Source organism: Azolla caroliniana, unplaced genomic scaffold (assembly GCF_043228905.1).
Source record: "Azolla caroliniana isolate FFs.n. ecotype wild unplaced genomic scaffold, voAzoCaro1.0.p SCAF_18, whole genome shotgun sequence".
Lineage (NCBI taxonomy): Eukaryota > Viridiplantae > Streptophyta > Polypodiopsida > Salviniales > Salviniaceae > Azolla > Azolla caroliniana.
In genome coordinates this window covers 14514081-14528393 of record NW_028230453.1, presented here as the reverse complement: position 1 = coordinate 14528393, position 14313 = coordinate 14514081, and positions in this window count along the sequence as shown.

The window sequence follows — 14313 nt, the reverse complement described above, 5'->3', positions numbered from 1 at the left end:
CACCGGAAGAGATCGGGTGCGTAGACCCGACAATCGTGGAGCCGATGGTGATATTCACGGTACCGCATGTGCCGTGGAATCTCAAGCCGATTCCGGTACCGAGAGCTCACATCCCGGAGTTGATGGAGCTACCGAGGCAGAAAGTCGATATGGGTATTCTCGAACCGTCGAGTGCGCCATACTCGAACCGATGGTTTACCGTACCAAAGAAAAACGGAACATTGCGCTTCATTCAGGACCTGCAGCCGGTCAATAGAGTGACCATTCGGAACGCAGGAATTGAACTGACCATAGACGAGTTCGCGGAGGCCTTCGCCGGAAGGTCGATTTACTCGGTCGGTGATCTGTACTCGGGGTACGACCAATTCCAGCTAGCCGTGGAGAGCAGGGACATTACGACGATGCGAACTCCCCTCGGCCTAGTGCGAATGTGTACCCTGCCACAAGGAGGGACCAACTCGGTGGCCCACATGGTGAATGCAATGAATAAGGTACTGAGGGATTGCATCCCGGACATCACCATGCCATTTCTGGACGACATCCCGATAAAGGGGTGCCCAGTGGAAGAGAAGGACGAGACAGTCGGGCCGGACGGATGCCGGCGATTCGTGGCAACACACATCGACGACTGCGAGAAGGTGCTACAAAGGCTAGAGGATGCGAGGCTCACCTTCTCCGGGGAGAAATCGGCCTTCGGGCAATCAGAAATCCTGGTGGTCGGACACCTATGTGGACCATATGGCCGGAAGCCGTCTCCGGCAAAAGTAGAAGCCATCTCCGCGATGAAGACCGACTGTAGCTCGGTTACGGAAGTTCGGAGGTTCCTGGGGGCATGCGCGTTCTACCACATATGGATCCCGCATTACACCCACGTTGCGGAGCCGCTATACGGGTTGTTGAAAAAGGGGCAAAAATTTGAGTGGCGAGACGAGCACACCGAGTCGGTCCGGAAGCTGAAGGAAGCTCTTGCGGCAGCACCGGCGCTCCGGAAGGCTGTCTACGAGAAGGGTACCCCGGTATACATAACGGTGGATACGAGCCCGACTGGGATCGGATGGGTCGTCAACCAAGAAGACGAGGATGGCACCCGGTTCCCGATCCGATTCGGCGCGAAGGTCCTCAGTGAACGACAGCGAGGGTACGCCCAGGTTAAACGCGAACTCTGGGGTATCGTTTCGGCAGTAAAGGCCGACAAAGACTACCTGATCGGGACAGAAGTGGTTATCGAGACGGATTGCTTGCCAATTCTCGGCATGGTTTCCGGATGCGCGACACCGGACCTGGCGATGCTCAGGTGGATAGCGTACATCAAGTCCCTGGACCCGGAAATACGACACATTTCCGGAAAGGACAATGCCATGGCCGACATGCTTTTGAGGGCAAGGTTTGATGACGAGGGCGGCATGGTTTCGGAGGATGAAGAAGTCGGCGTGGACTTCTTCGAGGCAGCGTATGTAACGACCGATGGGACGAGCCCTCCGGCACTTAACGGCTTCGATGAGAGCAAGTACGACGGCGAGTGGCTACAGATCGGTGGTTTCTTGAGGACAATGACATCGGATGCGTCATGGACAAGGGACGAGACCAACCGGATCCGGAAGAAAGCATACCGATTCTTTCTCCGGGACGGATACCTATGGAAGCACCCGAAGAAGAGGAACGACGTCCCGCTCCGGGTGGTGGCGATGAAGGAAGAACAAGAGGAGCTGCTGACGGCCTGCCACGACAGCCCTTGGGCTGGACACCGTGGAACGTGGGCCACGTTCGAGAAGATAAAGGGGAAGTACTGGTGGCCGGGACTGTACCGGGACGTGCATCGGTTCGTGACAACTTGCGAGAGCTGTCAGATGCACTCCATAGTCCGACATCAGGACGAGCTTCACCCTACGTACCCTCCGACCATCCACTTCAAATGGATGGTAGATCTGGTGATGATGCCGATTGGCGTAGGACAGATGCGGTATCTGGTTCTGGCTCGGGAAGATCTGACGAACCAGGTGGAAGGCCGAGCCCTTCAGAACAAAACGACCGCGGCCTATGTCGGTTCCTGATCGAGGACGTGATATGCCGGTACGGGTGCGTCGGGAAGGTCGTGGCTGATCGCGGGGAGTTGGACGCCGAAGAGGCCGAGGAGCTGTTCGACCGGATAGGAGTCAAGCTCTCGCTTACCACTGCGTACAACCTGGAGGCGAATGGGAAGGTGGAGCGCGGACACGGACTGATCGTCAAGGCGTTAGTTCGGGCATGCGGAGGTCAAGTCGGGAACTGGCCGCGGCTGCTGCCTTACGCGTTATGGGCTGACTGAACTACGCACAGTTCGGTAACCGGATTCATGCCGGCAGAGCTCATGTTTGGGCAGAAGCCGATCATGCCGATGGAATGAACGATCTCCTCATGGGCAACCGTGGACTGGAGAGACGAGATAAGCCGGGAGGAACTGTTGGCGGCGCGCATACGACAACTCGAGCGAAGACCGGAGGACGTAGAGCAGGCTACGGAAAAGCTTCGGGTGGCAAGGACGAGGAACAAAGCCCGGTTCGACTGAACGCACCGGCTACGACCAAAGAAGATCGAGGAAGGCGACTGGGTGCTAGTCTATGACAACAGCCTCGACAACCAGCATCGAGCAACACGGAAGTTCGCAAGAAGGTGGTTCGGGCCTTACGTGGTACAAAGCGCCAACGACAACGGGACGTACCATCTGGCTGAACTCGACGGCACAAGAATGGCGATACCGGTAGCTGGGAAGCGGATCAAAGCGTTCAAGAAGCGTCACGACGACGAGCCGGATCCGGTTAACCTGGACCGCGACAACGAACGATCCGAAACCGAGGAAGAACCGACGGGCGGGGAATGAAGACTGGACCGGTTTTCTCCGTCCCAACTTAATTTGGCGCATGCCGGTGGATGCGCGGTTAGGTGGGGGCGGATGTCGTGAAGAAAACCGTCCACGAGCGGAATCGGTGCACCGGAGCGTAGGAACCGGCTCTTCATGCACGTACGCCTTATGTTGTACATAAGAGAGGATTAGGTACATAGAAGATCCTAGGTAGGTAGATTCGGTAGGTAGGAAGTTAATGGGAAACGACTCCTTTCTTGCCTATAAAAGGAGGGAGACGAGGAGGAGAGAGGGATCGCGGATAGAGAGGACAAAGTGCTTTCGGGTTGTTGGCCGAAGGCTTCTCTCTCTTCCAAGCTCCGTAGCTTCGTTCTGTGCAGGTTTCGGGAGGCTCGCGCTGCTCTGAGGAATGCCCGAGTGCTTCCGGCAGCACCTCAAACCTACTTCTTCCTTTCTGTGCGTTTACGAACAGGCATCAGCATCTGTTCGCCGGCCTGTTCGATTGTAACCAACGTCGTGCTTCTTGTTGTTTGTCTTGTTAACATATATATATACATACATTCGCGTCTCTCTGTGTCGGTGTCCCACTCGCGTCTTTGTGTTGAAGGGCCGTGTCCCTGTGAATCTACGCTCGCACGTAGTGGGTCCCTTCCCTTCTCCTTTCTCTCTTGCTCTTCGGTACAAGACCCCCGAGGTCTCGCCTCATTCCACGTATCCGCGAGGAATACCTCGACACCGTCACAATCCACGAGGTAGCAATGTGAGTGAGTGAGACGCCTATGATGACCAACATCCATAGTCTCACCACACCGAAACTCAAGGATTTTCCCTTGGTTCTCTTTCAATCTTACCTCTTCTTTCTGCCTAATCTTCCCAGTGCCCTATCTAAAAGGGATTCGATAATTAGGTGTCTTGAATCTTTTGCCAACATATTGTAGCTTTGTGGAATCATAATCGTTACTAATGCAACAAATTTAACCACAATGGAGACGATGTTTATGAGTTTTTCGGTTTCTCTTCAAGAAACCATAAATAAGTGGTGTGAGGAGTGTTGAGATATCAAGCTCAACTAAGTTTAGTCATTTAGTCAACCACGTAACTTAGTAGTTACCTAAATAGAATCTAGTTAGAATGTTGACCTTAACACCTTAAATAGGAGTTTGTACTTGAGTGGGATACATTCTAGATCCTCCTTTACCAAGTTTGTTTAATATAGGACTTATATCCTTGTACCTATATTCTCCACACACATGTGCACCCTTGCACATGAGATCTATATATACCTCATTGTGGGTATCTTTGTAACTTGATGCTTATTAATATAGAGAAAGGTTATCTAGCTACACTCTTGTTAATCATCCCCATTTTGTCTTATTGTTCATAAGTGTAACTTCCTCTCTCTCTCTTTCTCTCACACACATATCACATAATCTTCCGCTGCTTAATCACATACGTGATTAACTCTTACATAATTAGATACTAATTAACCCTTAGTTAATTACCTAATTATTAAGAAAGAGATTAGGGCATTGGTGAAGGAAAATTCAAAACTACGAATTATTGTTATTGAGAATGAGAGACTTAAGAAAATAGTTGCACACCAAGTTCATAAATATGGTGTTGCTCATATGAGATAAAGACATATTTTATGCATAATGGTTGATAATATAAAGTGAGGGATAATATTAAAAAATAGTTGGTTGTACCTCAAAGGTATGCATTGCTTTACGAATGAATATTGTACTATCTCCCAACAAAATGCCCATTGTAAAGCATATGAAGCAAAATTGTAAAATAAGGTCAATGATGTGCCCAAAGACGGAAATATGGGCAAATAGGGGCATATGCTTGTGGAGCTAATTAACATCCTGTATGACTATGCTTTTGGAATCGCTAAGGATACCCATGGAACATGGAATTTGACACAGAGAAGTTAACCAATTAATTATATATGATACATATTGTTGAAGCATAGGATCATGATACTCAAAGGATTCAAGGTTGCAACAACTACGATATATACTCCAAGATATGGGTGAAAAATCCAAGACAATGAATGTTACTCATGGGTTGGACTTAGCCGCTAACACAAGGTATCCCTATCTAGAATACTTATCCAAGGGGGTGGTTAGAGATATGGATTATTATGCTTCACTCGTAAATATAACTATCCAATTATAATTTCGGAATATATACACCGTATTCGATAATTAATTACACGCGTAAGATCAATATATAGCACAGATGGCAAGTACACAAGATAGACAACAAAATAATAATCAACTATATTACTCGCATTACTTCCACAATTCATACATCAACCCGGACCCTTTATCTAGGCATCTGGTAAGGTCACAAAATGGTGCCTCATCTGGCTACCTGATTACAAACGGTGCGGATCTGGATCGGTACAACTATCGGGATCCGTCGCTTCCTTAATACAATTTATCTATTATTCCCCGGCCTCCGATTCACATCTCCGCCTCTGGATCATACTCTTTCATTGGCCAACACATGGCACACCCGTGGGACAATGCATTGCATGTCGAACCCACGGGTCAGCTCCATTACTCCTCATCGAGTATGTCTAGGATGCTTGGTCCAATGCTTCTAGCCGCTCTTCTTCATTCACTATCTGCTATTGCCTCTCCGATTCCGGCTGCTTCACTTGTGACTCTGGCTGGTTCGCTTGTGTCTCTAACTCAGGTTCCGTCCTCTCCGTCCTATGTGTCTCTGGATCTAGATCCGGTTGCTACTGTGTCGAAGTTCTTGGCTCTGCTTATCGGTCTTCATCACTAATATATATATATATATATATATTCAGCTCTCTGCTCCACTTTTTTCTACCTTCGCTCCTGCTCATATGCTTCCAACTCCAGTGTGGCCTATAGTTGATCATCTTCAAATTCTTCAAAATGGCGTCTATCTGTACTTCGGTCAGCGCATAGAAGTCCTTTGACAACTCCTCTTGAATGGTGATTATTCTTTCTTCCTCCATCTTGTAGAAGTCATCATTGGCTTTCTTCTGGTTTTCAACATCGGCACAGAGAATCTAGAGCTCAGCCGCTTGCTTTGACCACTGATTCCAAATTGTCGCGGAAGAATCTGCCACTTTCTCTCTCATTCGTTCCCTCCGGCCTCCGATAATCATCTGGATGCGCATAATGCCCATTTTTACCTTGTCCTCCGTGGCCTCCTTTTCCTTCTTCAACTACTGGATACCGTTGCTATCCATGATTCGGGTTTGGTAGGTTGTCTGCACTTTATCCAATACAACCTTCGACCGTTCTACCACTTGATTATGTTCCAAGAACAACTCCATTCTTTCTTTCGCCGTTTCCTCCAATAGCTTCGCCGTTGTTTCCGCCAGTAGCCGTTCATGTGCCGTCAATGCCTTTGATTTCTCCGACACCTTTGGATGAGCCTCTTTAAGTTTTTCTTGTTGCCGATCATACTCTTTCTCAAGCTCCTTATGCTCCCGATACAACTTGTCAAATCTATCCGATTATTCTTTTCGTTGTCGGTTGGCTTGTGCCCGCAACCGATCGTCCCGATCTTTTTGTTGTCGGAGTTCCTCTTTGAGCTGCTCTATCTCTGTTTCAGCCATTTGCCAGAGCTTGTCCTTGTCCTGCAATAATGTATCCTTCTCCTCCTTCATCCAATCCATGTTGCTTTGTAATCTTTGGAGTCCTTCTTCCATCCTCCGTGTTTCTTCCTCAGTTGTCTTCCTTAAGTATTTTTCCTTTTCTTTGAGTGTTGCTTGTGCGACCAATTCGTCCTTAAGCGCTTCAAATTCCTTCTCCCATTCTTGCGCTTTGTCCGGTGTTGTATTCATCACCAATTCTTCCTCCCGAGCCCCTTCTTGAATTCTTTCCAGCTCTATTGGTTCCGGCCCTATTCTGATTTTGTGGCCTAAGTTTGCCTGAATGGCCAATAGTTCTTTGGCCCTTTCCAATTCTTCCTCCAAAATTTTAATATGGCTCCGGGTCTCCTCCAACTATCCTATCATTGCCATCAACTACTCCATCTGTGTGGGCCAACTGAACAATTCCTTGCATTTTGCTTCCACTTGGTTCGCTACTTTGACAACCTGCTTTCCCAGCCATTCGAGAAATTGTTGGCAGGTCTCGTATTGTGTGAGTACAACAAACTACTGCACCGCCTCCGACATGTCTCTTCGTTCCTCATTCCCCCACAGAATTTGCGTTACCGGTTCTGGTACTGGTCTTTCTTGCTCCTCCTCATTTGTTTGTTGTTCGTTATGAACCATATCAACCGCTTCTGTTCTTTCCGTTGTTGCACGCTCGTTCGGACTTGGCTCCACCACCATTGAGGGGGTGGTCGGTGTACTCTCCATCTTCAGATCCGATCTGTTCCCATGTTGCTCATCGTGACGTGTTCTAGGACGTCTCTGGAGGGGCTCTTCTTCTTCTTCTTCTAGCTCCTCCTCCTCTACGGTCTCCTGGTGTGCTGTCTCTGCCGGTTTCGACTGCTCTCCTTCTTAGCTTAATCCGAATGGATTTAGCCGGCCTGGCAGGTTCTTATCTCCTTGGTTCCAGAATCGGCTCTGCTTGTCGGGGTACTTCTCCTACCTATTTGGGGGTGTGTTTTGCAAGTAACTATTGCCGTTTTGATGATGGTTGTGGCGTCATCTCCGCCCGTGCCCGCTTCTTCGACTTAATGGTGCGTTGTGGCGGCGCGAGGATTGTTAGCCATTGTGCCACTCTGGTCCACGCTTTCTTCCCGTCTGCCACCACAATTATGACTGTCTGGAGGGAGTTCACTACAATCAAAGGCCAATCCACCCGCAAGCCTTCAAATAATGCTATGATGAAGCCCACTTTGTTCTTTGGCATGGCGAGTGGCCTGGGTTATGGAGTAGAAGTATGGGGTGGCACCATCTCTCTTAATGCATAGAATAAGATTGAGAAAATTCAAAAGATGTTTTTAAGGAGGAAATTAGGAGTTAAATGCACTACTTCTAACCAGGTTATGCTCTTGGAAACATGTGTATTGACCCATAGAACTATTGGCACTCCAAAGAGTATATAAATACATTACAAAAGTCAAGAATATACCGAATCATCGATTACCACATCTTGCTTGGAATGTTGGATGTATGCTACAAAAGAATCATAAAATTAAGATTCTCTCATCCGGTTGGGTTGTTGACATAAGGAAATGGTTTAAAAGATGGGGTGTGGATGATCTTTTAGAGCTTTTGGGCAATGCTATGCAATATGTAATGATTGAGGAAAGGTTGGTGGAATCATTAAGGATGAAATGGGAAGATGATGAGAGGACAACGCTAGAATTCTACATTGCAAATGTCAAACCTGAATGTTGGACTCAATATAAAGCAATAATGCCTATTGATCGTATCCAACCTTATCTCATTACCAATATGAGTAGTAACGCTCGTAGAGCCATTTCACTACTTCGCACTCGATCTCACAAGTTAGGTATTGAAGTTGCATCATGGTATCAAAACGTAATGAACTTGAAGACATGCAAACAATGAAGCCATGGTAAAGGATGAATGTCACATGCTTGACATATAGTGCAATTCGTTCAAGATATGCTGACATACTAAGAGGGAGTGATAACTTAATTGCCATACTTAAGACACCACTGAGAAGGTTGAATTCATCTATGTATGCTTTATTCACACATAGAGACTTTGTGCGTCAATGTATGAATACCCCTTAGGAAGGAGACACCATACCTAAGGCATACCCACGAGGTGCCTTTCAAGTACTGGAGTATCCTCTTTACTATTGCCCAGTGTTCTCTACTCGGATTACTCATGTATCGGTTTACTACTCCCACAACAAATGTTATGTCTGGTTTCGTACAGACCATAGCATACATTAGACTGTCGACGGCCGAGGCATACGGTACTTTCCTCATCTCAACCTTTTCTTTCTCCCCTCTTGGGCATTGCTTAGCATTCAACTTGCACTTGGTTGGCAACACAGAGCCGACTAGCTTTGCTTCCGACATCTTGAATCTTTTGAGAATCTTCGTCACATACTTCTCTTGTGACAACCACAACAGTTTCTTAGTTCTATCCCGAACTATGTGCATTCCTAAAATCTATTTAGTCGGTCCAAGATCTTTCATGACAAACAACTTGCCTAAAGCTTTCTTCATTCTCACGATCCTCTTCGTGTCTTGTTCGACTATCAACAAGTCATCCACGTATAATAAGAGAATCAAGAAGTCACCTTCATCATACCTTTTGACGAACACACAGTGATCAACCCGTGTTTTCTGGAACCTATGTTCTAGCATGAAGGACTCGAACTTCTTGTACCATTGTCGTGGAGCTTGTTTCAACCCATACAAGCTTTTCTTCAGTCGACACACCAAGTTCTCTTTCACTTTCTCCTCAAAGCTTTCAGGCTACTGCATGTAGATCTCTTCATCCAGCTCCCTATGCAAGAATGTTGTTTTGACATCTAACTATTCGATCTCCAAGTCCATACTGGCAGCTATGCTCAGAACAGTTCGAATGGGTATTGTGAAAGTGTTTTTAGAATTCAAGGTACTGAAGTCTACAAAAATATAAGGTATGGAGCATTCACACCCGAAGGCCAAGAACACGAGCTAAGGTTTCAAGTATAAGTCAAACTAAAAGCAAGAAAGATGGAGAAAAGTCAAAGAAGAAAAAAACGGGCCACCAAAATACAGTCTACAACGAACGCCCATAACTCATTCATTTGGAAGCCAAATATAATGTGCAAATATGGGTTAGAAAGCTTTTGACGAGAGCTATCCGTAGCTTTTTAAAACTCTAAATTTGGAGCATGGATGAGGGAGATATGACGATTAGAAGATCGTTGTGTCATAGCTAAGAATAGGAGATGGAACAGCTCTAAAAAAGCGTGGAAAAGAAAGCAAGCGAAACTTATCTACTAGAGGAGAACTTCATATAAAGCAAGAAGAGTGAGGTGGTGAGAGGGCCTGGTTTTCTGGTGGTGTTTTTTCTTACCTATTCATGTAGTGCGTTTTTCTAGTGATCAATTGATCCTTGTAGGCTTGAGTTTATGTATCTTCTTTCTCTTGTTTCTATGATGATCACTCCTTATTAATATATCTTTGTAGATTTGGATTTCTAGATCTTCCTTCTCTCTCTTTTCTATCATCATCTCTCTTTTCAGATATCATTTTCATAACTGGTGCGAATATCTCATCGAAGTCGACACCCTTTTTCTGTAAAGAAATGCACGGAATATCGCTCGGCCACAATCGAGTAGTAAGTCACTTCTATAAGAATCAAACACAGAAAGGGGAAGTGGATAGTACACAAGAAAAATGACACCGGATGTTTACGGGGAAAAACCTAATAGGGAAAAACCACGGGAGCCCACAGACTCCGAACTATCACTATGAAGAGAAGGGGTACAATCAGAGACTCGGAGGCAACGACCTCGAGCTCTGTTTCTACGCACAGTGGCGGTTACAACAGAGTATCACTTTGTATCTCTCTCTCATGCTTTTGGAATTGCAATGGATACCCATGGAATGCAGGATTTGGCATAGAGGAGTTCACCGATGACTCGGATATCACACTTCTTGTTGAAACATGGGAGCATGATACTCAAAGGATTCAAGGTTTAGGAAACTATAATGTACACTCTTTGATATGGAAGAAAAATCCAAGACAAAGAAGAGGACAAGGAGGGGTGGCATGTTTGATTAAGAAGGAAATAGAGAAATATGTGTCAATCATAAAAAATGATGAAAATAAATGCTACATATGGCTCAAAATAGAAACACCTAATGATTTGCCCACTTTTGTAGTTGGATGTTACATTCCTCATCAAGATTCTAATTTTTATGCTTGTTTGGATAAAGATCAACCGTTTGCCAATCTAGAAGATGATATTTCTTATTTCAAATCCAAAGGGGAAGTTATTGTCTTTGGTGACATGAATGCTCGTACAAGAAGTTTCCAACTTGATTCACAAGAATCTTTCATGCCACATATCTCAAGGATGCAAGAGGATATGCAAATGTATAACCGCTCTTCTAGCGATGAAAAAGATCCAGACCAATTTGGGAAGTTACTCCTACAAATGTGCAATAGTACCGGATTGCTTATTGCAAATGGTATTTCCTTATGGCCCAACACTAATGGTTTTACATGTAGAAAACACAACGGAAATAGTGTGATTGATTATGTGCTACTTTCTGAAGGTATTTTGGATCGTATACATAAATTCTCACTTGGTGAATGGACACCGGAATCCGATGATAGGCCTTTATGTATTGATCTCAAATGTATGCATAGGTTTGATTGTGAGAAGGCTATTGAAGGTAATAAACAACCGCACTTGAGCATGAACCTTAAGCGAGCACCCATGTACTCCAAGATGGTTGAGGATATGTTACAAATGACAAAGATACAACATGGTGCCACACTAGAATGAAAATGGGAAGCTTTCAAGAAAGTCATTCTCTCATGTACAAACAAATGTTTTTCGACCAACCGCACATCTTGGAAATGCACCAAGAAACTTAGGAAAAAATAGTTTGATAAAGAATGTCGTGAAGCTCGAAAGTGCCTTATGGTTTTGGATGTAGTTAAGGATAAAGAGAATTACCAAAAGCATTTGCATGAGTATAAAAGGCTTATTCAAAGAAAGAGAAGAATATGTGAAGTTACTCAACAATTTATCCAAACGCAAGAGAAAGCACATGCATGTGCTAAATTTTGGGGAAATCTAAAGGGAAAACGTGTTGAGAGTTATGGTGACTTAACTCTTCACGACTTGTCTATGCATTGTAAGAATTTATATGAGTTATCTCTTTCCGGAAAGATGATGTGTTATGGTTCTCTTTCACATATGCCTCCCTTCTTTACAATTGAAGATATATGCATAGGACTTAAGAAATTGGCCTCTCGAAAGGCAAGCGATCTTCAATGTATAAAGGCTGAAATGCTCAAATGGACGGGAAATGAAGCACATATATGGATAAGCGATATGTTTAATGATGCATTGCAACATGGTATGCCGTACGATTGGACTACAAATTGGATCAGACCTTTACATAAAAGTGGAGATATAAATAATGTAAACAACTATCGAACCATCATGGTTGGCTCATTAATGGCAAAACTATTTGGATGTATAATGGAATCAAAGATAAGTGTATGGGCTGAAAAAAGTGGTAAGAGAGCTTATGGACAAGCTGGCTTTCGGAAACACCATAGCACCATTGATCACCTTATCACCCTTCGAGTATTAATGGAGGAAAGTCGCCTTAGAGGTAAATGTTTATATTGTTGCTTTGTAGACTTCAAGAAAGCTTTTGATATGGTACCTCGTGAGCATCTTTGGAGGTGAATGGAAGAACTTGAGGTTCCAAGTGAATATATGCTTGCAATTTCCCGAATTTATGAGAAGGTTATATGTTGTGTGCGCATGAGAGATAAACTTTCAGATTTTTTCAAAAGCACTATTGGTGTTAAGCAAGGATGCCCACTGTCACCAACACTATTTGGTCTATGCATTGATGAATTGGAAGAAATGGTTACCAAGTTTGCAAAGGAAGAATGTGTTGCAGAAGTTGCCATTGGGAATGTCGTGATTATGCTTTTGCTATATGTAGATGATGTAGTGCTTTTTGCAAATACTTTAGGAGATGCACAAAAGCTTATGAAGGCATTGGAAATTTTTTGCATGCATACTAAATTAAGTGTCAATAGCTCTAAAACAAAGATTATGCTTGTGAAGAGCCAAAAAAGAGATAAACCATGCATTATGTACAACAATGAGCCACTTGAATGTGTGGAAAGCTTCAAATATATTGGCCTTGAAGTTCCTTCAAATCATAGATGGAATGAATGTGCTACACGCCGCTTAGAGGCGGGCAAGCGAGCATACTATGCATTTGAGAACACATGCAATCTTGGAGATATTAAGTGTTGGGTCCTCAAGAAATATATTTCCGACACTTTGGTGATGCCGGTTCTTCTCTATGGGGTGGAAATATGGGGCAGTAGCATCCCTAAATCTATGTGGAAAGAGTTTGAAAATGTCCAAAAATATTTTCTTCCAAAGTTTCTACAAGTTAAGAAACAAACGTCCTACACCCTCCTCCTTGAGACGGGATCACTTCCCATTGAGATCATGGCCATGGAAAGGGTTGTTGAGTACATGCTTAAGGTTCAAAAAAGTCCCTCACCTCGACTTCCTAGAATTACATGGGAAGCAAGCAAAAAGATCCAAAAGACGCATAAAAGCAAAATTTTGTGTTCTAGTTGGATGCAAGATATAGACATTTGGTTTGGTAGATGGGATGTGAGCCACTTGCTTCATGATGCATCATTAGATTCCTCTGTAAATGAGGCCTTTTTGCAATGCCAATGTATCATGACATGGGACAATTGTGGAGGCTCACACTTCACACATTATACTACACATGTTGCACCTAACTACAAAACCATATTCTTTGCGAAACGGGGAAATCGTACACATCGATACATGTTAGAGCCCATACCGTTATCTGCCATTTGAACTGTTGCTTCCATGCGACTTAGCTCACATGCATTGCGATGTGAGACATGGCATTGGGGCACAAAGTGATGAGAGTGGTCGGCTATGCACACTTTGCCCTAAACAAGTTTGCGAGTTTGAGTATCACACTTTGATACAATGCTCTACCTTTGATCATATTCGACCATGCTTTCCACATCTCTTTGACCGAGCCTAATCCTTGCATGAATTCCTCTCACGACCACAATGTGCACTCTCGATTGCAACATTCATTGGTAAAGTTCTTGATCATTGAGAGTCACTACTCACTTTCACATTTATTATGTGAAATGTAATATTTTTGGTCTCATGCGTCATATTTGACCTTCGAAGACGATAATATAATCTATCTATCTCTTTATGACCCCATTATATTTTTGGCTAAAACATGGGAGCATGAGGCAAAACCTATACCTAAGATTGATGGCTACCTCATAAAATCGATATGGCATCCCTCCAAAGGGAATATTGGGCGTGACGGGATCGCATATATCTACCATGAGAGCTTAGATAATTCCATCAAAGTATGTAAATATGATGATTATAAGAGATACATATGGATAGCGGTTAATTTAGGGAAAGAGAAGCTCTATATAGTTGCATGTTACATTCCTCACAAAGACTCAAACTACTATAGTAGGTTTGGGTTAGATTGTGACGATCCTTTTACAGAATTATGTCATGATATACTTTCATTTGAGAGGCTTGGTAAAGTTTTAATTATGGGAGACTTCAATGCAAAAGTTGGAAATTTCCAAAATGCAGAGACATTTGAAGAAACTATAGTAGAACATTGTCTATTGCGTGACTCAGAGGATTGTATCATGTCAGATTATGGAAAATTTTTGATACATATGCTAAATTGCACGAACTTGATTATATCCTAAATGGTATAACGACGTTCCCATTGACAAATGTGCTCACATGTTT